The 23,854-nt window shown below is 41.1% G+C and overlaps 1 protein-coding gene across 8 annotated transcripts in view; it reads left to right on the top strand.

Moving 5' to 3' along the window:
• TBCE (tubulin folding cofactor E) overlaps positions 1 to 23,854 on the top strand; it is a 110,993-nt gene that overhangs the window by 13,731 nt on the left and 73,408 nt on the right. The window contains exon 2 of one of the 8 annotated variants that reach the window (XM_072755929.1): positions 3,718 to 3,773. The exons of 2 other annotated variants lie outside the window; for them this stretch is intronic. The gene's annotated coding sequence lies outside the window, so the exon portion shown is untranslated. Of the gene's footprint in view, positions 1 to 3,717; positions 3,774 to 18,546; positions 18,663 to 18,728; positions 19,204 to 23,655; positions 23,733 to 23,854 lie in introns of those variants that run through there. 5 more of the 8 variants (XM_026008717.2, XR_012001061.1, XM_072755933.1 and 2 more) reach the window with 5 other exon arrangements.

The raw sequence follows: 23,854 nt of genomic DNA, 5'->3' as shown, positions 1-23,854 counted from the left end.
CTATAGATTTGTCCTTTGAAATGTCTCTTGCCTGACTCCCTACTTTGCATTTTCCCTGTCAGAACAAGCTTTGTTGGGATGCCTGGGTGGATCAGTTGATTAGATGTCTGCCTCCAGCTCAGGTGGTAATCCCAGGCTCCTGGGATTGAGCCCCACATCGACTTCCCTGCTGGATGGGAGGCCTGCTTCTCTCTCTGCTTCTGCATGCACTCCCCCTGCTTGTGTGCTCAGTCAAATAAATAGATAAAATCTGGGGATCTGTGGGTGGCTCAGCGGTTTGGTGCGAGTACCACATCAGGCTACCTGCTGATGTGAAGGAGCCTGCTTCTCCATCTGCCTGTGTCTCTGCCTCTCTCTGTCTCTGTGTCTCTCATGAATAAATAAAGTCTTTTAAAAAATAAATAAAAATAATAAATAGATTAAATCTTTAAAAAACCAAAAACTTGCTGATATTTGGTGGTTACAATACAGAAAACGAATCATCATAATGGACCCCACAATAATGTGAATTCAGATAAAATGCAGTTGGCATTCGGCTTCTCGACCCCCGCCCCCCCCCCCTCCCCGTGCACGTGCACACACAGACATACACACACACACCTCCAGCTGGCTATTACAGACTTCTGGTTATTTCATTAATCTTACAGTAAGGCAACTTCACATTTTATGTGATTGAGTATACTGGACCTTAACTAGTACAGCTTATTTTTACTATATACTAGCTAGTAAAATATATAGTAGTGTAATAAGCAATAGTGTTAGTAATGTAAGTTATGTTAATGTTAGTAAGTGTAAGTAATGTAAGTTTCAATATTAACCCATGAGTTCAACTTAATTGTGTAGAATGTTTTATGACCATTGATTAATGGGCATCTTTTCATGGAGATGTCTGGGAAACCTTTGTAGCACTAGTTGCTGTATTATGTGCATTCTTTTTTTTTTTTTAAGATTTTATTGTATTTTTTTAATTTTAGTTGGGGAGAGAGGATGGAGAGAGAATCCCAAGTGGACTCCATGCTGAGCGCAGAGACCAACAAGGGCCTCGATCCCCTGATCTTGAGATCATGACCTGAGCCTAAACCAAGAGTCATTGTATCTGAAGATCTGAGAATTGGTTAAATGAATAACGGGAGATTTATTAGTGAGCTGCAAAAGTGATTTGTATATCTTACCAAAACTTTGTAAAGTCACTTAACAGAAATTATAAAATATGACTAAACACCTGGAAAGTAAAACCTTTAAAGAGAGTTAATTGTAATAAGTTATTTTTTTTAACAGATGTCAATGTTTTACAAGAAAGAAATGATTTATTAAAGCTGACAGATTGACTCTTGATCTCGGGGTCATGAGTTTGAGCCCCATGTTGAATGTAGAGATTAGAAACAAATTTTTTAAATTATTAAAAAAAAAAAAAAGCCGACAAATTAAGTCAACCATAAAGAATTGGACATATAAAACTAAGTAAAGGAAACTGAAAATGAAGCAGTTTGTTTAAACCAATAATAATATGTCCCTTGAAACAAATAAGCAATTCCAAGAGACAAACTAAAAGATTTTCTTATTTTTAAAGACTTAAGAGAGGGAGCATGAGAGAGAGTACACGCAAGCACCAGCAGAGGGAGAGGGAGAAGCAGACTCCCCGCTGATCAGGGAGCCCATTGCAGGGCTCCATCCCAGGACCCTGAGATAGTGACCTGAGTCAAAGGCAGATGCTCAGCAGACTGAGCCACCCAGGTGCCCCAAGACAAACCAAAAGATTTTCTAATAAGTTTTATGAAAATGCATTTGTGGTTTGATAACAGAAGTGAACATATAGTTTTTTTTAAAGATTTATTTATTTTAGAGACAGAAAGTAGGAGCTGTGGGAGGGGTAAATGGAGAGGGAGAGAAACAGACTCTCTAGTGAGTGGGGAGCTGACACAGGGCTCTATCTCATAACCCTGAGATCATGACCTGAGCTGAAATCAAGAGTTAGATGCTTAATTGACTGAGCTACCCAGGCGCCCCATGAACACATGATTTTTAAAAGTTTCTTGAGTTTATTGAATCCTAAACTTGGCCAATTAAAGTTTGTAAAGCTCTGGATTGAAAATGAATAAAAAAGGAAAGCATTGACTAAATGACTTAGCACTAAAGATATTAAATGTATACCGTTTAAGCGGTATTATAAGGCTTAGAAAGAATATAACTGTGGATAGTAAAGGGGAAACCAAGATAGGATTTCAGCACCACAAAGAATGTCATTAATATCAAGAAATTCTCAATTTGTTGGGACCACGGGTCCCATATAGCTATCAATTTAATGAGGAAGTTGTTGGAAGAATTTATTGCAATTTACTGGGCTTTATCATGCCTCCAACAGGAGTATCATTTAGCAAAGTGACTACTACAACAAACAATCAAACCAATAATTTCTTCCCAGCTTAGAATACCATCATAGTATATATGGACAATTCATGTCACCTAACTTGTTTTCTTGGAATCCCGTCTCTTCTTAAAGCCCATGTTGCACACAACTGCCAAATTAATCTAATCATTTGCTTTCATTTTATGTCTGCTCAAAAATTATATCCTTACAGGACACTTTATTTTTTCAAAAAGATTTTTATTTGAGAGAGCACAAGAGAGAGCAGAAAGCACAAGCAGGGAAGTGGGAGAAGAGGGGCAAAGGGAGAGAGAGAGAAGCAGACTCCCCACTGAGCAGGGAGCCTGACCCCCAAGATCATGACCTAAGCCAAAGGCAGATGCTTAACCACCTAAGCCATGCAACGCCCCTTAGGACAAACACTTTAGCTTCACAGTCAGAGCTCCCTATAATCCGCTTCCAGGCTTGTCTCCTACCACCATACCTTTTTTTTTTTTTTTTTAAGATTTTATTTATTCATGAGAGACACAGAGAGAGAGGCAGAGACACAGGCAGAGGGAGAAGAAGCAGGCTCCATGCAGGGAGCTTGATGAGGGACTCGATCCTGGGATCACAGGATCATGACCTGAGCCAAAGGCAGACGTTTAACCGCTGAGCCACCCGGGCGTCCCCCATCACCATACGTTTACTTAACCTAAGCCCACCTATTTCATTCTCCTCTACCTATAGACATTATGCACATTTCTACTTTAAAGCCTGTACTCAGGGCTTTAACCAAGGAGAACAACAAACAGGTGTGTTTGTCAGCTATAACCTTCAGAGCACAGACAGTAACCTCTGTTACTTGTAGGAAACAGGATCACGGAAATGGAGGCTTTTCTGGAAAAGTGCTAGCGGAGGGCACACGGCATGGTGACACTTTCACCCTATTCTGCCTAATCCTGTCTCTGCTCCACAGCTGTATATAGCCTCTGTGTCCTGCCTTCCCAAACAGAAGCCAAAGGGTCCCAGAGGTTGCTGGGTCCTCCTGCTACAGCCAAGGATAATGTGTGCCCTCATTTTGGCCAGTTGAATTCTGCTTGCAGGGAGATTCTTCTTTTTTCTTTTCCTTTCTTTTCTTTTCAAGTAGACTGGACACCCAGCATGGAGCCCACTGCAGGGCTTGAACTCTTGACTGTGAATTCCAGATCTGAACTGAGATCAAAAGTCAGATGCTTAACCGACTAAGGCATCCCAGGTGCCCCTTCAGGGAGATTCTTCAGTGGAAGTAAACTTTTGGGTGTCCACTCATCTAGCAGCCGACTCTGACCAAATGACTAATAGTACTGTTATTTTCTGGTTCTTGTTATTAGGTATGTCCTGAACCTGAACCTGGTGGTCCCTTCAGTGAATTCCCTTTGTTCTTAAGGTAGGCTGATCTCCATGCTATAAGAAGAGAAAAGCAAGAAGGCACAAGATGGCTTAAGAGACTGTTATAGTAAATTGCCATTGTGTGAAAAAGAATGAAATAAAATAATTTACATAAATTATTCCTAGTATGGAACCAATGGACAGAAACTGTGAAATAGGAGAAGCAAGAGAGACTTTTCGCATTAAACCATTTATTACTTTTGACTTTTAATGTGTGAATGTATTATCTATTCAAATATTGAAAATCTTACAAATAATGAAAGCACCAGTAAACAAGAAATATTATCAATAAGATAATTTTTTTAAGTTGGCTACTTATTGGGGTGCCTAGGTGGCTCAGTCGGTTAATCTGACTCTTGATTTTGGCTCAGATCATGATCTCAGAGTCCTGAGATCAAGCCCCAACCACCCCGCTCCCCCAGTCAGGCTCCTGCTGGGCATGGAGTCTGCTTAAAATTCTCCCTGGGGCACCTGGGTGGCTTAGTGGTTGAGCAACTGCCTCTGGCTCAGGTCATGATCCCAGGGTCCTGGGATAGAGTCTTGCATCAATCTCCCCGTGGAGAACCTGCTTCTCCCTTTGCCTGTATCTCTCTGCCTCTCTCTGTGTGTCTCTCATGAATAATAAAATCTTAAAAAAAAAAAAAAAAAAAGATTCTCCCTCTCCTTCTATGCTTCCTCCCCACTTGTACTCTTCCTTGTGTGTGTGCACGCTCTCCAAAGAGAAAAAAAGAAAAAGTTGGCTATTTACATTAGGTATTCAGGTAAGACTTCTCTGAGGAAGTAGCAGTTAAGCTGAACTCTGAATGACAAGAAATTACCCATACGTTGATCCTGGTGAAGAGCAGTCAAAGCAGAAGATCTTCAGGTGAGAAAGAGCTTTGTTGATACATACAAGATAATGAATGTAGGGGCCAGATTATGTAGGGCTTTGTAAACCACAATAAGGATTTTAGCTTTTTTCTTAAGATTTTATGTTTTAAAGGTTTTATTTATTTATTTATTTATTTATTTATTTATTTATTTATTTATTTATTTGAGAGAGAGAGAGCAGGAACACAAATGGGGAGAGAAACAGAGGGAGAGAGAGACAAGTAGACACTGTGCTGAGTGCAGAGCCTGACATGGGCCTCAATCTCACAGTCCATGGCCCTGATCATGACTTGAGCTGAAATCAAGAGTCAGTCACTGAATCAACTGACCCACTCAGGTGCCCCTTTAAGATTTTATTTTTCAGTGATCTTTTACACACAACATGGGACTTGAACTTCCAACCCTGAAGTCAAGAGTTGCATGCTCTACTGATGGAGCCAGCTAGATGCCTCAGGATTTAAGCTTTTAACGAAAGTGCAAGTGGGAAGCCAATGGAGTGTTTCAAGAAGAAGGGTAACTACATTTAACTTTTATTTATAGAAGATTATCCTGGCATCTGAGTAGAAGATGAATTTATAGAGGGCTAGGAGAGGATATAAGGAGACCCACGAAGGCAGTGTTAGAGTGTTCCACCCTTGTTTTAAGTGGTACTTAAAACAAGGGTGGGAGTGGGGGACACAGTATAAAGAGATTGAATTAGGATTATTTTGAAAGTGGAGTTGATAGGAGTTACTGATGGATGGCATGTTAATGAAAAGAGGAATCAAGGTTGACCTCTAGATTTTAGATAAATTGAGTAGATAGTGGTATCATAAACTGGATTTAGGAAAACGGAAGGAACAACTAGAGATGGCTATGAGCTATCCTAGAAGAGATGTCAAGAAGACATTTGCATGCACAAGGTAAGATAGAGTTTCCAGGAAAGATCAAGCAAGGCTGGAAGTTGAACTTTGAGTTACTGACATGTAGATGATGTATAAAACCATTGGATTGAGTGACCTCACCTAGTGATAGTGTATAAATAAAGAAGGGGTTCAGCACTGATCCCTGGACATTCCACTTTCAGGAATATATATATTTTTTGAAACTGCTTTATTGATTCACATGCCATACAATTCTTTTGAACTATACAATTCAGTGGATTTTATTATATTCATGGAGTTATGTAACCATCACCACAATCTAATGTTGGAACATTTTTGCTTCCTCTAAAAGAAACCCTATTGACATTAGCATTCATTCCCCATACCCCCTACTTCACCTCCCAGCCCCCACCCTAGGCAGCTACTAATATATCTTCTGTCTCTATAGATTCACCTATCCTGGACACTTCATATAAGTGGAATCATACAACATGTGGTGTTTTGTGTCTGGCTTCTTTCACTTAGCATGGTGTTTTGAAGGTTAATCCTTGTTGTATCACAACTTCATTTCTTTTTTAGTCTTAATAATGGTCCATTGCATGGATAGACCACATTTTGTTTATCCATGTGTCAGCTGATGGGCATTTTGGTTGCTCGTACTTTTTAACTATTATGAATAATGTCGCTATGGACATTTGCATATAAGTTTTTGTGTAGACGTATTTTTTTCATTTCCTTTGGGTAATGTTATGGATTAAGTGGTCAAGTTCCACCCAAAACTCATATTTTGAAGCCTCAACCTCCAATATTTCTGTATTTGGAGATAGGGCATCTGTGGAAGTAATTATGTTTAAAAGAGGTCATAAAGGTGGGGACCTGATCCAACAGTATTGGTGTCCTTATAAGAAGCTTAGACAAGAGACAGCTATTTTCTCTCTCTCTCTGTCATGTGAGGACACAATGAGAAGACAGCCATCTGCAAGTCAGGAAAGAAGTGCTCATCAGGAATCAAATTTGCTGGAAACTTAACCTTGGACTTGAGCCTCCAGAACTGAGAAAATAAACTTGTTTATTTCCCTAAGTCACTCGATTTAGGGTATTTTGTTGGCAGCTCAAGCCAACAGTAACAGGTAAATCCTAGAAGTGGAATTGCTGAGTCATATGGTGACCTTGTTTTACATTTTGAGTAGGGAACATATACTTAAGATATAACCCCTTAGGTGTACAAAATCTATATAAAAATATATTTACTACAGCATTACATATAATAGACAGAAGTAACAAATGTCCATCAACATAAATTGATTAAATCACAGTCTATGAGTGTGGCAAAACTATCTATATAAGGATATATGAATATAGATGTAGATACTTATAAGTATTAGCAAAATACTTTTTTTCTTTTTTATTTTATTGATTTATTTCTTTTTTTTAAGATTTTACTCATTCATGACAGATAGAGAGAGAGAGAGAGGCAGAGACACAGGCAGAGGGAGAAGCAGGCTCCATGCAGGGAACCCGACGTGGAACTCGATCCCGGGTCTCCAGGATCACACCCCAGGCCGAAGGCGGCGCTAAACCACTGAGCCACTGGGGCTGGCCTGATTTATTTCTTTTACAGATTTTATTTATTTATTCATGAGAGTCACAGAGAGAGAGAGAGAGGCCGAGACACAGGCAGAGGGAGAAGCTGGCTCCATGCAGGGAGCCCAATGCAGGACTCGATCCCAGGACTCCAGGATCACACCCCAGGCCGAAGGCAGATACTTAACCGCTGAGCCACCCAGGTGTTCCAGCAAAAAACTTTTTTTTACCAATAGAGAAGTGTTATTGATCCATATCACATCGTACTATTAATAGCAAATAGAGTTATAATGAAATATTATAAATAATTATGTATTACCACAATAACAGCAATAAAATTATTGGAATTAATTAGCAAAATGCTGAAATACATAATGAGACTTAATACTATGCTTAAGAATTAGGCCATACACAATAGCCAAACTGTGGAAGGAGCCTCGGTGTCCATCGAAAGATGAATGGATAAAGAAGATCTGGTTTATGTATACAATGGAATATTACTCAGCAATTAGAAACGACAAATACCCACCATTTGCTTCAACGTGGATGGAACTGGAGGGTATTATGCTGAGTGAAATAAGTCAATCGGAGAAGGACAAACAGTGTATGTTCTCATTCATTTGGGGAATATAAATAATAGTGAAAGGGAATATAAAGGAAGGGAAAAGAAATGTTGGGAAATATCAGGAAGGGAGACAGAACATAAAGACTCCTAACTCGGGGAAACGAACTAGGGGTGGTGGAAGGGGAGGAGGGCGGGTGTTGGAGGGGAATGGGTGACGGGCACTGAGGTGGACACTTGACGGGATGAGCACTGGCTGTTTTTCTGTATGTTGGTAAATTGAACACCAATAAAAATTAAAAAAAAAAAAAAGAATTAGGCCATAACTTACAGCTTATATTCAAGAGTTCTAAATTTTTTAAAAGACTTTAATGTCTGTATAACACACAATGAAGAAAAAAGACCAGTTGGTTTCATTAATCAAATGGAGAAATAAATAAGCTGATGAAACGTCAATAGTACCTGCCAACAAATTTCATACTAAAATTCTTTGCTTTGGGACACCTGAGTGGCTCAGCAGTTGGGCGCCTGCCTTCGGCTCAGGTCATGATCCCAGGATCCAGGATGGAGTCCCGCATTGGGCTCCTGGAATCACGCATCTGGCTCCCTGTGAGCCTGCTTCTCCCTCTGCCTGTGTCTCTGCCTCTCTCTCTCTGTCTGTGTCTCTCATGAATAAAATAAAATAAAATAAAATAAAATAAAATAAAATAAAATTTGCTTTACTTTCTGGTAATCGAATTTGATAATATCCAACTATTTTTACTAAGCAAAATACTTTTTTTGAGATATTTGTGTTGTTCTGCCTCTCTTTTTCCCATCCTTAATTCCAGAAAGGTAGCCAGGCCATTTTGTGCTTTCTTGGCTCAGGGAAGTATTATGATTATCAAACTAAAAGAAACTTCTTGCAAGATACTTCCTTTTCTGAATTAATTTTCCTGAAGCCTGAGTCTGTGGAGGGAGTCAGGCTAGGTATCCTGGAAGAGGGCCACAGAAAAACGGAACAGTGACTTTAAGGCAAAGAGAAAAGAAAAGAGAGGAGAGATTCTGGAAGGGGAACAAAAGCCAGGAGTTCCCATAATTGTTGCTAGTGTTCCAGGGGATGAGCAAGATTTTAGAGGATGGCCTGGACATCCCCTGTCCCTTCCATATGAATTTTTCAAGGACGTAAACATTCAGTCCATAAACCCAAGAGAAATGAAAAACATATCCAGGGACACCTGGATTGCTTAGTCAGTTAAGTGTCTGACTCTTGATTTTGACTTAAGTTATGAACCCAGGGTTGTGAGATTCAGCTCCCTGTCAGGCTATGTGCTCAGCACAGTCTACTTGTCCCTCTCCCTCTGCTCTCCCCTCCTCATCTCTCTATCTCTAAAATAAATAAATAAAATCTTAAAAAATATATCCATGTAAAACCTTGTGCACAAATGTTCATAGCAGCATCCCCATGACAAGGAAGCAGAAAGGTGCTAGACTTTGAGGCTATTGTTATTAGCTTTAACAATAACTTGTCCATAGTGTTACAAAGCCTAGAAATGAGATGACCTCAGGTACCTCCTAAATCTAAAAGCTGGTAAAGTGGCCCCAAGTCTGACTAAGATCAAATTTTCTGCTAGCCCTGTGAGAATAAGGTAGAGGAAGAATATTCATCCTCTTCATGGGTGGCTCAGTCAAATATCCGACTCTTGATTTTGGCAGAGGTCATGATCTCAGGGTCCTGGGATTGAGCCCTGCATCAGGCTCCCTGCTCAGTAGGAAATGTGCTTGTCTCCCTCCCTCTCTCTCTCTCTCTCTCTGCCCCTCCCCCACTTGCATTCTCTGTTTCTCTAAAATAAATAAATCTTTTAGAAAAAAAAAGAGGGATCCCTGGGTGGCGCAGCGGTTTGGCGCCTGCCTTTGGCCCAGGGCGCGATCCTGGAGACCCGGGATCGAATCCCATGTCGGGCTCCTGGGGCATGGAGCCCGCTTCTCCCTCTGTCTATGTCTCTGCCTCTCTCTTTCTCTGTGTGACTATCATAAATAAATAAAAATTAAAAAAAAAAAGAATATTCATCCTTTTTAAGATGCTAGACTGAGTATAAGTGTTGATTTTTTTTCCCCTTTGGGAGAATACTAAAAGGAAAGTGAGAGAATAAAAAGGCTAAAATATCAAAATAACATTGAGAATGGAAGGGCTCTGCTAGTGGATGAGAAATCTCAAAAAAAAATTCTGGAATACAGAAAGCAGATGACTGATTAATGAAAGCAGTGTGGATAGCCATAGTTAAAAACATGTAGAGAAAAGATTAGGGCTGACATAGGATCCAATAGGCTCAGCAGAATAAGATGTATAGGCAGAATAATGCCCCCACCAAAGATGTCCATGTCTTCATTCTCAGAACTGTAAACATGGTATGTTATATGGCAAAGGGGAGTGGAGGTTGCAGATGAAATTAAGATTGCTAATCAGATGACCTTAAAATAGGAAGATGATCCTGAATTGCCCAGGTGGACAAATGTAATTACAAGGACTTTTTCAAGTGCAAGAGGGAAGCAGATGGAGAGTCAGAGAGGATGTGAAGATGGAAATGAGGTCAGAGTTATGTGATATGGAAAGGACTCAACGCACCATTTCTTTTCTTTTCTTTTTTTTTCTTTTTAAGATTTCATTTATTTATTCGAGAGAGAGAGAGAGAGAGAGAGAGAGAGAGAGGCAGAGACACAGGCAGAGGGAGAAGCAGGCTCCATGCAGGGAGCCCCACATGGAACACGATCCTGGGTCTCCAGGATCAGGCCCCAAGCGAAAGGCGGCGCTAAACCGCTGAGCCACCTGGGCTGCCCCTTAATGCACCATTTCTGACCATGACGATGGAGGAAGGGGACCATGAGCCCTGGAATACAGGTGGTCTCTAGAAACAGGAGATGGCAAGGAATGTATTTTTGGCTGGAGCCTCCAGATAGGAACACAGCCTCGCTAACACCTTGATATAGCCCAGTGAGAAGTGTTGGACTTCTTTAGAACTATGAGAATAAATTTGTTGTTTTAAGCCACTAAAATTGTGGTGATCTGTTAGATCAGTGATAGGAAACTAACTGGAACAGTGCTATGCTTGTCAACATAGAGGTTTGAAGGGATAAATATGGATGAAAACAGGAATTAATTGATGGTCTGTAAATAAAAGAATGCATTCCCCTCACTACTTCTTTCTTGTACCCCAGTGGGGAAACTAAATCATCGTTGCCAGGTATATATCCCTAAACAAAAAAGTAAGACATCTTCTTTGGAGAGCTAGAAGTCAGTTTCTTTCTTTTTTCTTTTTTTTAAGATTTTATTTATTTATTCATGAGAGAGACACACAGAGAAAGAGAGAGGCAGAAACACAGGCAGAGGGAGAAGCAGGCTCCACACAGACAGCCTGACGTGGGACTCGATCCAGGGTCTCCAGGATCACGCCCTGGGCTGCAGGCGGCGCCAAACCGCTGCGCCACCAGGGCTGCCCTAGAAGTCAGTTTCTTTGAAGAATTTGGGCAACTGGCAAAGATATTGGTGTCAAAGAGGTACACTCTTCTATTTGGTATTTAGGAACCTCCCTGGAGCATGACGGTTGTTCCTTTCCTGCTCACATGACAGTGAGACTTACCATCAGGCAGTCTTGCCCACAGAAGCCAAGCTCCTGCTAGCTCCAATTTAGAATTTCTACTGCCTCATTTTGTGGTATAATTGGACTACCAGAAACTTTCACATGTATAGAGCATCTGCAGTATAACACAGAAAGACCAGGGTTAAAAGAAAAAAAAAAAAAAGGAAGCAAAAACAAAAAAATTTCATTTAAAGGAAACAAATAATTAAGGAACTGAGAAAATCTTAAAATAAGACAAATCATAGTCTTAAATAGTATAATTGGAGAAATTTAAAAGATATTGAATTGACTCTGTGACAGATGTTATTTACCTACCCAGAAATCATTACTTGCTTTTTCCTATGGAAAGAACTCTAATGTTTTCTCCGTGTTTCATGGTCAGATGCTTTGGGGGGGAGGGGCAGAATTATTTTTCTCAGGAGGTCAATCTTTTTCTCTTAAGATCTTCAACTAATTGGATGAAGCCCACCTATACTAAGGAGGGCAATCTGCTTTATTGAACACTACTGATTTAACTGTTATTCTCATCTAAAACATGCCTTCATAGCAACATCTATACTAGTGTTTGACCAAATATCTGGGTGTTATGACCTAGCCTAAGTCAACACATATAATTAATCTTCACAACCAGTATGCTAAGGGGAAAAGTTGCCACGTCAGAAGGTGCCAAAAGTTCTTAAGAAGAACACCTACCACTGTGGAACATCTCCATGGAAGACTGACTCTTCCTTGCAGTGGGGCTAGGAGGAGGACCAACCCTGAAGAAGATTGTAAAATTACAATGAGAGAATTTTCTTTTGCTTTCGTTTTCTATTTAATTTATTTTTAATTTATTTTTAAATTAAAATTCAATTAATTAACATACGGTATATGTTTCAGAGTAGAGGTCAGTGATTCATGAGTCTTATATAATACCCAGTATTCATTACATCACATGCCCTCCTTAATGCCTATTACCCAGTTACCCCATCTCCCCTCCCACCTCCCCTCCCGTGATCCTTAGTTTGTTTCCTATAATTAAGAACTTCTTATGATTTGTCTCCCTCTTTGATTTCATCTTGTTTTATTTTTTCCTCTCTCTCCATGATCCTCTGTTTTGTTCCTTAATTTCCACATATGAGTGAGATCATATAATCGTCTTCCTCTGATTGACTTAGTTCACTTAGCATAATACCCTCTAGTTCCATCCACATCATTGCAAATGGCAAGATTTCGGTTTTTTTCTGATGGCTGAGTAGTATTGCATTGCATATATAAACAACATCTTCTTTATCCATTCATCTGTCGGTGGTCATCTGGGCTCTTGCCATAGTTTGGCTGTTGTGGACATTGCTGCTCTAAACATTGGGGTGCAGGTGGCCCTTCAGATCACTACATTTGTATCCTAGGGGTAAATACCCACTAGTGCAATTGTTGTGTCATAGGGTAGCTCTATTTTCAATTTTTTGAGGAACATCCATACTATTTTCCAGAGTGGCTGCACCAGCTTGCGTTCCCACCAAAAATGTACAAGGGTTCCCTTTTTTTTGCATTCTCACCAACATCTGTCATTTACGGACTTATTAATTTTAGCCATTATAACTAGTGTGAGGTGGTATCTCATTGTGGTTTTGATTTGTATTTCCCTGATGCCAAATGATGTGGAGCATTTTTTCATGTGTCTGTTGGCCATTTGTATGTCTTCTTTGGAGAAATATCTGTTCATGTCTTCTGCCCGTTTCTTTTTTTTAAGGTTTTATTTCTTTATTCATGAGAGATACAGAGAGAGAGAGAGAGAGAGAGAGAGAGAGAGAGAGGCAGAGACACAGGGAGAAGCAGGCTCCATGCAGGGAGCCTGATGTGGGATTCGATCCTGGAACGGTGGGGCCACGACCTGAGCCAAAGGCAGATGCTCAACTGCTGAGCCACCCAGGCATCCTTTCTGCCCATTGCTTGATTGGATTGTTTGTTCTTTGGGTGTTGGGTTTGAAAGTTCTTTATAGATTTTGGATACTAGCCCATTACCTGATATGTCATTTGCAAGTATCTTGAAGATATTTGCAAAAAATATCTATTTTTTTAAAGATTTCATTTTTAAGTAATATCTACACCCAACAGGGGGCTCAAACTCCCAAGATCAAAATTTACACACTTCACTGACTGAGCCAGTCAGGCTGATTTTGTTTTGTTTTGTTTTAGATTTTATTTATTTTTATTTGTTTGCGAGAAAGAGAGAGAGCATGACTGAGGGGAGGAGCAGAGGGAGAAGGAGAAGTAGACACCCCACTGGCAAGGAGTGGGATGCAGGGTTCATTCCTAGGACTCCGGGATTATGACCTTAGCAGAAGGCAGACACTTAACCAACTGAGACACCCAGGTGCCCCTGATTTTGTTTTCTTAAATATTTCTCAGAATGTGCCTATGAACAATTATTCATAGCCTCAACTTTCATAGTGTCTGATTAGACACTAATAAAATCAATCTCCTGAAATTAAGTGGACTTACCTGAACTTGATCTTCTTTCAAGTTACCCCACAACTCCAAATGGCTTCTGTACTAACATAGTTGTCATGGTCCCAATAACAAAAACCAAGAAATTGTATGCAGACACTGAGAAAGTATGCAGCAGCAGAAGAACAGGCCAAGACAGATAACCAGGAAGGGAGCAATCAAAGGAGTAAGGAACTCAGGAAGGAAGAAGAGACCAGGTAATTGAAAAGAATGGTGTTCTTAATCTGGGATCCGTGGACTCCTTTGGGGCCTATTAATAGGCCTGAAGGGATTGATTAATGCCTGGAAATTATGGGCAAATTTTTAAAATTTTTATTTTTTTATTCATGAGAGACACAGAGAGAGAGGCAGAGACATAGGCATAGGGAAAAGCAGGCTCCCTGCATGGAGCCTGATGTGGAACTCGACCCTAGGGCCCCGGAATGATGACCTGAGCCAAAGGCAGACACTCAACCACTGAGCCACTCCGGTGCCCCAAAAAAGAGGAAAAAGAAGGGGAAGGGGGAGGGGAAGAAGGAAGAGAGGAAGGAGTAGGAGGAGGAGAAGGAAGAGAGGAAGAAAAGGAAGAAAGAACCACTAGAATTGGGGTATCTGGTTTCCAGGAGTGAACTGTTACAGTGTAATGGAGGAGAGACATCCAATAAGATAGTGACTAAAAAAAAAATGTTCATAAAATATGGCAGATCTGTTCTTTGAAGAGTCATTTAGCTTTGTTCCTTCAACTTCTTTTCCACTTCAACTCATGCCAGTCTGTCTTCTGATTCCAAGACTATCAAAACTGCTCTTGTCAAGGGGACACTGACGTTTATCTTGCAAAATCTAATGAGTAGTTCTCTCTCTTCATCTTTCTTGACTTCTCAGCAGGCAAACCCACCCCCGGTCTTCAAGTTTGCACCTACCTTTCTGGCTTAACCACCATTTTCTTTAAAAAAAAAAAAAAAAAGATTCCATCTTGTGCCTTGAACTCATGATCCTTTTTTTTTTTTTTTTAAGATTTTATTTATTCACAAGAGACACACAGATAGAGAGGCAGAGACACAGACAGAGGGAGAAGCAGGCTCCATGTAGGGAGCCCAACATGGGACTCTATCCTGGGACTCCGGGATCATGCCCTGGGCCAAAGGCAGGCTCTAAACCGCTGAGCCACCCAGGGATCCCCCCTTTTTAATTTTTTTAAGTTTTTTAAATTTTTACTTTTTAATTTTTTTTTGAACACATGATCCTAAGATTGAGAGTCACATGCTCTACATACTGAGCCATCCAAGCATCCCTAAGCCATTATTTTTGTGTGTGTGCTCTAGATGAAATGACTGTAATAGTTCATAAGTGACCTGTCTGTTCACTGTCTTCCCTCTTAACTCTCCCTCTACCCTGCATCCCATCCGTGTTAACTTGCAACTAGAAAGGTCTTTAAAAACTGTTAAGTCAGTATTTCCTACTTAGGAATCTTCATATTTGCTCTTCCTTCATATTTTCCTTAGGCCTGTAATGCTCTTTTTCTATTTTTAAAAAATATTTATTTATTTATTTGAGAGAGAAAGAGAAGGAACCTGAGTGCACATGCTCCAGTGGGGAGAGGGGCAGAGGGAGAGAATCTTTAAGCAGCATCGCTGTTCAGCGAGAAAGCCAATGCAAGTCTCAGTCCCTGCAAGTCTCAGTCCCACAGCCCATGAGATCATGACCTGAGTGGAAATTGAGTCTGGAGTTCAACTGACTGAGGCATCCAGGGGCCCCTCAGATGTTGTTTTAACATTGCTGGATCCTTATCTTGCGGCTATCAGTTCAAGTACCATCATGAAAGTTGTCTTCCTCCCGTTTTTTTTTTTTTTTTTTTTTAAGATTTTATTTATTTAGTTGAGAGAGAGATTATAGAGGGGGGAGGAGAAGCAGACTTCTCACTGAGCAGGGAGCCCAATGCAGGACTCAATCCCAGGACCCTGAGATCATGACCCCAGCCGAAGGTAGACACTCAACCAACTGAGCCACCCAGGCACCCAAGTTATCTTCCCCTTACCTTTCTACTCTAAGTTGGTTACATCTTATTATAGTACCCTCTATTTCCTTTATTGCACTTAGCACAATCTGAAATTATTTATTTCATTTATGTATCATCTGTCTCACACCATTAGAATGTAAGTGTCCCAGGACTGGAGCACTGCATCTCTTTTTCACTGCTAGATCTCCAATGCCTAAAAAATGGTATTTGGTGCAGAGCTGGCACTCACTAAATATTTACCAAATGCACCAATGGTGAGATTCAAAAGAGATTCCATTGCAAATATTCAGTATTTTAAGTTTGAGGTTTTTCTATAATATTTTAAATATGGCCTCAATTTTTATTTATTTTTAAAGATTTTATTTGTCTATTTATTAGAGAGAAAGAGAGAGAGAGAGCAGGGGGAGGAGCAGAGGGCAAGAGACAAGCAGACTCTGCACTCAGCACAAAGCCTGACTCAGGGCTCGATCTCATGATCCTGAGACCATGACCCTAGCCAAAATCAAGAATTGGAAGCTCCATTGACTGAGAACCCAGGTGCCCCTTAAATATGAGTTTTACAACAAAGGTTGAGAATCAGTCCTATCAACCTTTGCTGTAGAGAAATCAAGGGATAAGGGGACTGAGAAATCACCTTGGTGATTTGAAGTCAATGGTGAAGCCAGAAGGCCAGGCTGAAAGGGATAAAAGTGAAAAGGAGGTAAAGAATGAGAAACAGAATGTACATTCCTCTTTGAGGGAGAGATTCAGCAGAGAAAGCAGTTCAAGTAGATAACATAGTCGAGGTAGGATAAATGTGACAAGAAAAGGATTGAAGACAGAGGCATCATTATTTCACTATAGACAAAACTGGGCAAATATTGTCACAATTTAGTGGAGAGAAGAAAGTATTTTACAAAGAAAAAGAAGATTTATGCTTTTTGTATCTGTTGTGGGGTGGTCTGAATTTGGCAGATGCCAAATAATTTTCAAGAACTGTCTTTTCTCAGGCAAAAAGACAATTTAAAAACCTTCATGTTGGGGTACCTGGGTGGTTTAGTCAGTTAAGCATCTGCTTTCCTCTCAGTTCATGATCCCTGGGTCCTGAGATGGAGCCCCAAATGCTTCTCCTTTTCCCTCTGCCAGTCCCCCTGCTTGTGCTTGCTCACCCGCTTTCTCTCTCTCTGTCAAATCAATCAATAAACCACTCAATCTTAAAAAATTTTTAAAAACCTTTCTGATTAAAAAGTCTATAGCTCTCTTTCGGACATATATGAATGTCAGTAAATAATTTACCTTGTGCAGACCGGGTAGCTCAGCGGTTTAGCGCCGACTTCCGCCCAGGGCCTGATCCTGGAGACCCAGGATTGGGTCCCACGTTGGGTTCCCTGCATGGAGCCTGCTTCTCCCTCTGCCTGTGTCTCTGCCTCTTTCTCTCTCTTGCCTCTTATTAATAAATAAATAAAATCTTTTAAAAAAATTACCTTTATTCTACTACAGTTTTTATCTAAATTAGGGTTAAAAGTACCCTCCAACGTTCATGAGTGCAAGAAGCTTGGTCAAAATAAAGTGATAGGGATCCCTGGGTGGCGCAGTAGTTTGGCGCCTGCCTTTGGCCCAGGGCGCGATCCTGGAGACCCGGGATCGAATCCCACGTCGGGCTCCCGGTGCATGGAGCCTGCTTCTCCCTCTGCCTGTGTCTCTGCCTCTCTCTCTCTCTCTCTCTCACTGTGTGCCTATAATAAATAAATAAAAATTTTAAAAAAATAAAGTGATAAACCCATCAAAGTCAAGCCTATGGTCTAACAAAATCAGGTTTATTAACTTGCTGAAACAAGTAAGACCACACATCAGAATAACTGTCTAACTGAAAAAAAAGGGAGGGGGGAAGAGACAGGGATAGCATAGGATTGGGTGGAGTATAGGTAAGAATTGAGCAGGCTCTGGTTTGGGCTATGAAGCCAACTTTAAGGTCTAGAATCCTTGAGAACTACAAAGTCAAATTAAATATGGGATGGTATGTCTAAAAACCCCTTATCTGAAGTTCTATACCTGGATTGGAAAAGTATCAAAATGACCTACCTGACTCAGCTCAGTCAGGCAGGACAGGGATAGTCCATTCTTACTGATAGAATTTCAAACAACAAAGCTTTTCAGAAGGTTTTTGAAGGTTTTTCACCCTACATCCTTTTATTAATCAACAAAAGCAGTTTTTACAGATTCACAATGGGTATCTATCTCTATGTACTGAAATTCTTCGCAACTTTAAGATTCAGCATAAATGTTACCTCCCTGAGTTATTATTCAATTTCCCTTGGGTGGGTGAAAGGCCTCTTATTTTCAACCAGTGGTAACAACATCACAGGTATTATGTACTTTAATCATGTACCAGACCCCATTAAATGTCTGTGTCATCTCATTTGATCCTCACAACAAACCATTTGATCCACTGAGCTAGCTACATAGAAAACTCATGCCTATGGAATTTGCTCTATTATCGGATGTATTTTCATTTTGCCTTATTATCATCATCAGTATTATTATTTTTAGTTTTTGAAGCATCAGCACTCTTTCTGAGACCACATGCTTTCTATGCGGTAGACTCTCAATACACAGGGTACTGAATAACAAGTAAACTGGAACATGCACTTTCATTGGGTTGTTCTGCCACCCTGGGCTTGGGGGAATCTTCCGGGCAGCGCAGGGGTAGAGAGCTTGCCTAGGTCTGGGTGGGTGGACCAAACCTCCCGTTCTCCGAACCCTCGCCTGTGATCTTCACGCCCGAGCTCCAGCAGCTCAGCTCGTCCCGCGGAGGCGGGACTTCCTGTCTTCCTAAAGAAGTACTTCCGGCCAGAGCCGGAAGCCTCGCTACGGGCCGGCGCGCGTGCGGGGCGCGCCTACGACCGCCTGGGCTAGCCGCGGGCAGGTGAGCTTCGGGGGCGCTGAGGGGCTGCAGGGGCTGCAGGAGCTGCTGGAGCCAAGCGTTCGTGGCTGGCCTGTGGCCGGTGCGTCACCCTGCGGGGCTTCGGTGCTCCTGTGCTCTCCTAGAAATTCCTCGGGTTGTCGGAGTCGGGCGTTGCCTGCTGCCTGCCGCCCCGCCCCGACCCCGGCGCGCGGGCGGGGAGGGAGGCCGGCCGGGGGCGGCAGCTCGGGCGGCGGGCGTGGGAGCCGAAAGGCCGGTGCCGCCCAGCGGGCGCGGAAGAGGTGGAATTGCTCGGGTTAGAGAAGCAGCCCTCGAGTTCCAGATCCTTGATCAGACGAAGGAGAAGTCACGGGAAGTAGGCGGAGAAGTAGTGCTGACCTCCAGCCGGGGCGGGTCCGCACCGGGCTGTGATATCCGCGTCCCCAGAGGAACGGCAGCCCGCCGGGAGGAGCCCGCCGGGAGGACAGGGTTCACAGGGGCCAGACTGTTCAGGCGAAGACGGAAGAGATCGAGATTAAGAGAGCTGACTTCTTGTGTGTCTGACGTTAGTATAGCCAAGGCCGCTGCCATTTGATATGTCTCAAGGCTGCCCGCCGGTTTGCTTTTCACCTTTCTCTCTGCTTTTATAAACAGCGTACCACTGGGTGTTTTTTGAACACCCGTGTTGGCAGTCTCTGCCTTTTGACAGGCGACGTTTTTTACTTATTCTTTGTCATTACAGAGATATTTGTTCAGGCCCAAACTTTTGGAGTCACCCATGACTCATCTCTTTCATGCCACACATGTAACCTATCAGCAGATCCTGTGCTTCGCCTTCAAAATCTGTCCAGACTCCCGACCCTTTCTCACCACTTCACTTGTCCAATTTACAAGCTGTCTCTCACCTGGATTACTTCAGTGGCCACCTAACTTGTCTGCTTTTTCTTCCTTTTAGTCTTTTCTCCTCACAGCATCTAGAGTGATCCTCCTACCAAAAAAATCCTCTTAAAAAAACCCTGCAGGAACTACCCATTTCACTCAGAGTAAAAGCAAAGGTTGGTAGAGTGGCCCCGAGGTCCTTAAGATCGCCTCCTGCTTCACCTCTAATCTCCTCTCTTGCTACTCCTCTTTGCTCTACTGTATGGCCTCAAGCACATCCCAGCCTCAGGATATTTGCGCTTGGGGTTCCTTTGCCCGGAATGCTCTCCCCTCATCTGTCACATGGTTCAATCTTCCTTCATATTTTTTTGGAATATTCCTTCTCAGTGAGGTCCTCTCCAACATATGCTTCCCTTACGGCTCCATTGCACTCATTGTCCTTGTGCTTACCATCATATTTATGGCATGCCACGTGGTTTATTTATTTATCTGGGTTACTGTGTTTCCCCCACTGGGGTAGAAGCTTCATGAGGTCAGATATTTTTATATGTTTAGTTTACTGCTGTATTCCTAGTGCTTAAAACAGTATCTGGGTTTTAGTAGACTTTCCATAATGGTTGATGGCTTTGGACTTGTTCTGCCATCTACATTATGTACTTTCTGTGCTTTTTTTTTTTTCTCCTTGCCTTTTTTTTTTTAATTGAAGTTTGAGTTTGTTTTGTCTTTTCATTTTTTTTCCTGTTTGTCTTTCAAACATATATTACTCTGCTCTATTTCTGTACTTATAGGGCTAATCTTTTAATTTTAATTTTTAATTTCACTATGCATACTTAAATTGAACCTAATTCAATCTTAAGCAAACCTTAACCCTGTAGAACAATATTGTTTTTACCTTTAAGTTATGGATTTTATTTTATAGATTTTATTTATCTGTTTGAGAGAGAGAGAGAGAGTGAGTGAGCATGAGCAGGGTGAGGGGCAGAGGGAAAAGCAAACTCCCCACTGAACGGGATCCCAATATGGGCCTCATTCTGGGACTCCGGGATCATGACCTGAGCTGAAGGCAGGTGCCTGACCTGCTGAGCCACCCAGGCATCCCTAAGTTATGGATTTTAAACAGGCTTCTTGGATCATCTCAATACTTATTTTGTAAGATGTAAATGTTCAACAATAAAACTAGAGTTGTTACTATTTTCTGGTGGTTTTGATTTTTTTTCTTTTTGATTTATTAAATTCAGTTTATCTTACAGTTTATTTTTTCAAAGATTTATTTATTTGGGAGAGAGAGAGACAGAGATAGAGACAGTGCCTGGGGCCAGGAGAAGAGGCAGAGAGAGTCCCAAGCAGATTCCACGCTGAGCCTCGATACCCATGGAGGGCTTGAAGTGGGCTCAATCTCACAACCCTGAGATCCCAACCTGAGCAGAAATCAAGAGTCAGATGCTCAACCAACTGTGCCACCCAGGCCCCCTTCACACACTTTAATAGACTATTTTTTGCACACTTAGCACTTCAGAGTTTATTTTTAAAAAATATATGCTACTTCCCTACTTTAGCATTTTACTGGGAAATATGCAAGAGAGTCCACTAGAAAACAATATGGTAGTAAGTGTGAAATGAATATGAATCAGAATGAAACTAAAAATACACTATATGTTAACTGACTTGAATTTAAGAAAAAAAAAAAAAAAAGGGAATATGACCCAGAGTAAATAGGGTCTACCGGAAAGGAGAAACTTCATAGTTTGCCAGTTATGAGGAGTGGCTGGGATGGATTTGTGGAGGAGTGATTTGAGGAGATTTGCTGATATTTGAAAGTGTTTAGAGAAGGGGCACAAAGTTATTGATTAATTTTCTCTTTCATATAAGTTTGTCATAAAAATTGTGGGTTTGGTGTAGATTTAAGTCATTGGTGTCGTAGAGAGAAGGCCTGCCTATGGCCTCTTAGGAAGTGCTTAAAGCTTTTTGGAGGGCCTACTAAAAATTACATGAGATGATTCAGTATGTGGAGGCAAAGAAACTACTGTGAGGATGCAGTAAACTTGGAGACAGGCTTTGACATTAGGCATAAAAGGACAGCAAGACATTATGGTAAGTGAAATAAGCCAGTCACAAAGACAAATGCTGTTTGATTCTACTTATGTGAGATACCTAGCGTCAAGTTCATAGAAAGTAGAGGCAGGGTAGAGAGAGGGATATGGGAGTTGTTTTACTGAGTATAGAGTTTCAGTTGGGCCAGATGAGAAAATTTTGGTGATTGGTTGCACAACAATGTGAATATATCTAATGCCACTGAACTATACCCTTAAAAATGATTAAGATGATACATTTTATGTGTATTTTACTACAAATAAAAAAAAAAAAACCTTTTTTAAAAAGGACAGCAGACAAGTTTGTTAAAAATTGGGCTGAATAGCAGGTCCCTCACTGGCTCAGTTGGTAGAGCATGCGACTCCATCTTGGGGTTGTGAGTTTGAGCCCTGCATGGAGTGTAGAGCTTACTTAAAAAAAAAAAAAATTGGGTTAAATATTTGGAAATTGTTACATTTGGGGTGGTAATTTAAAAGCAGATGACATTTTGCCCTTAAATGTTTAAAGATACCCGCGTTCTCTAGTTTCTCCAGTGAGACTGCAATCAATGAAACCTTTGTACATTTCCCTACCTAGAAATTTTTTTTTCTTACTCTTTGCTCTCCATGGCATAGTTTCCACATGGAGGCTTCTCTCACTCTTAACCCATATCGTTTCTTCTCAATCACTGTATTTGGTCCTTGCATTTTTAATTGTAGGTCTTAGTGTTTTGCTGTTGGTTATCTCTCCCAACTAGACTGTAAGTTCCTTATAAGAACATGTCTTCTACTTCCTTGTATTCTTTGTGACAGAAAGGCTAATAAATGTAAGGGTTCATAGCTTGTTAGTGTCTGAGCCAAGATCACTATCTGGAGCTCCTAAAAACTGATAACTGAGTTTTCTGTTCGATAGGTGTCAGTGTGTGAACGATCTTCGGACTTCACACCAATTATTTTGGTACAATTTTGAATGAACATCAGAGGAAGACTTAGCGGCATATATTTGGAAAGATAATGAAAGTCGTATTAAAAACTTTTTTCTAATTATTAATTCACAAAGTGCTAGTATTTTTATCTTTTCTGTTGTGCATCAGATGTCTTTGTCTTTTTGGATCTCTTGGTGGTTAAAGAAAGTGGGAAATGTGATAACTGATTTTGGAATCCAAACCTTTGAGCAGTAGCTTACTGTGATTAAACTATGTCAGCTACTGCTATTCTGAACTTGTAATATATTTCTTTGAATTTATTTTTTTTTATTATTTATTTATGATAGTCATACAGAGAGAGAGAGAGAGAGAGGCAGAGACATAGGCAGAGGGAGAAGCAGGCTCCATGCACCGGGAGCCCGATGTGGGACTCGATCCCGGGTCTCCAGGATCGCGCCCTGGGCCAAAGGCAGGCGCCAAACTGCTGCGCCACCCAGGGATCCCCATATTTCTTTGAATTTATGAAATATTTCCCCTGTATCTAAATATAGAATCTAATTTATGGTGTTAAAGATCTTAATCTTAATCATTAGATCTTAGTGACTAATGTTGATTGTTTACACTGAGCACTTCTACACATAAAATCTCATTTAATTTTCACAACAGCCCTATGAAGTAGTTCCTAATACCATCTACATTTTACAGATGAGGAAACAGAGACAAAGAGAGATTAAATTATCCAGTGTCCCATAGCTAGCATGTAGTGGACAAGATTGAATTTCTCTCCAGCAGACTGGCTGCATATAATGTAAATAGGAACAAATATGATCCCAATCCCTTTGTGGTTTTCAGAATTCTTTCAGTTGTGGGAGAAAGAAACTCTGTTCAAACTGATGTAAACAAAAGAAAAACTTTACTGTTTCATTTACTGGGTTAATGAAAGGCATAGTTGGATCAACTCTACTTTCCTTTTTGGCCTTATCTTCAGACAAATTTCTTCCACATAGTGGCAGTGTTACCTCTCAGCGAGGCCAGGTTTAAGTGGTCCTTTTGTTTTAGGGTCTTGGGAAAGAGAAAGATGGATCCTCTCTTCAAGAGTACATGTCATTTTCTAAAACACTGACTCTTCTTGGGTTAGGATCTTTACATATGGATCGGTGGCTGCATGCAAGGAAGCAGAGGTGAGGAGTCATCATATTGGCCAGCCTGGACCATGTGTGGTGAGTGAGTAATGACTCACCAGGCAGAGGGAGTGTACTTCCTACAAGGGGAAGCTGCAGGCCTGAAATGGCAGAAAAGAAGTGAGAACTGCTTCAATAATGTAGATAGAGCTTTTGCTCTT

This window comes from Vulpes vulpes, chromosome 4, assembly GCF_048418805.1.
Source record: "Vulpes vulpes isolate BD-2025 chromosome 4, VulVul3, whole genome shotgun sequence".
Lineage (NCBI taxonomy): Eukaryota > Metazoa > Chordata > Mammalia > Carnivora > Canidae > Vulpes > Vulpes vulpes.
The sequence above is the reverse complement of the archived record's forward strand: the minus strand, read 5'-3'. Positions and strand labels throughout refer to the sequence as shown.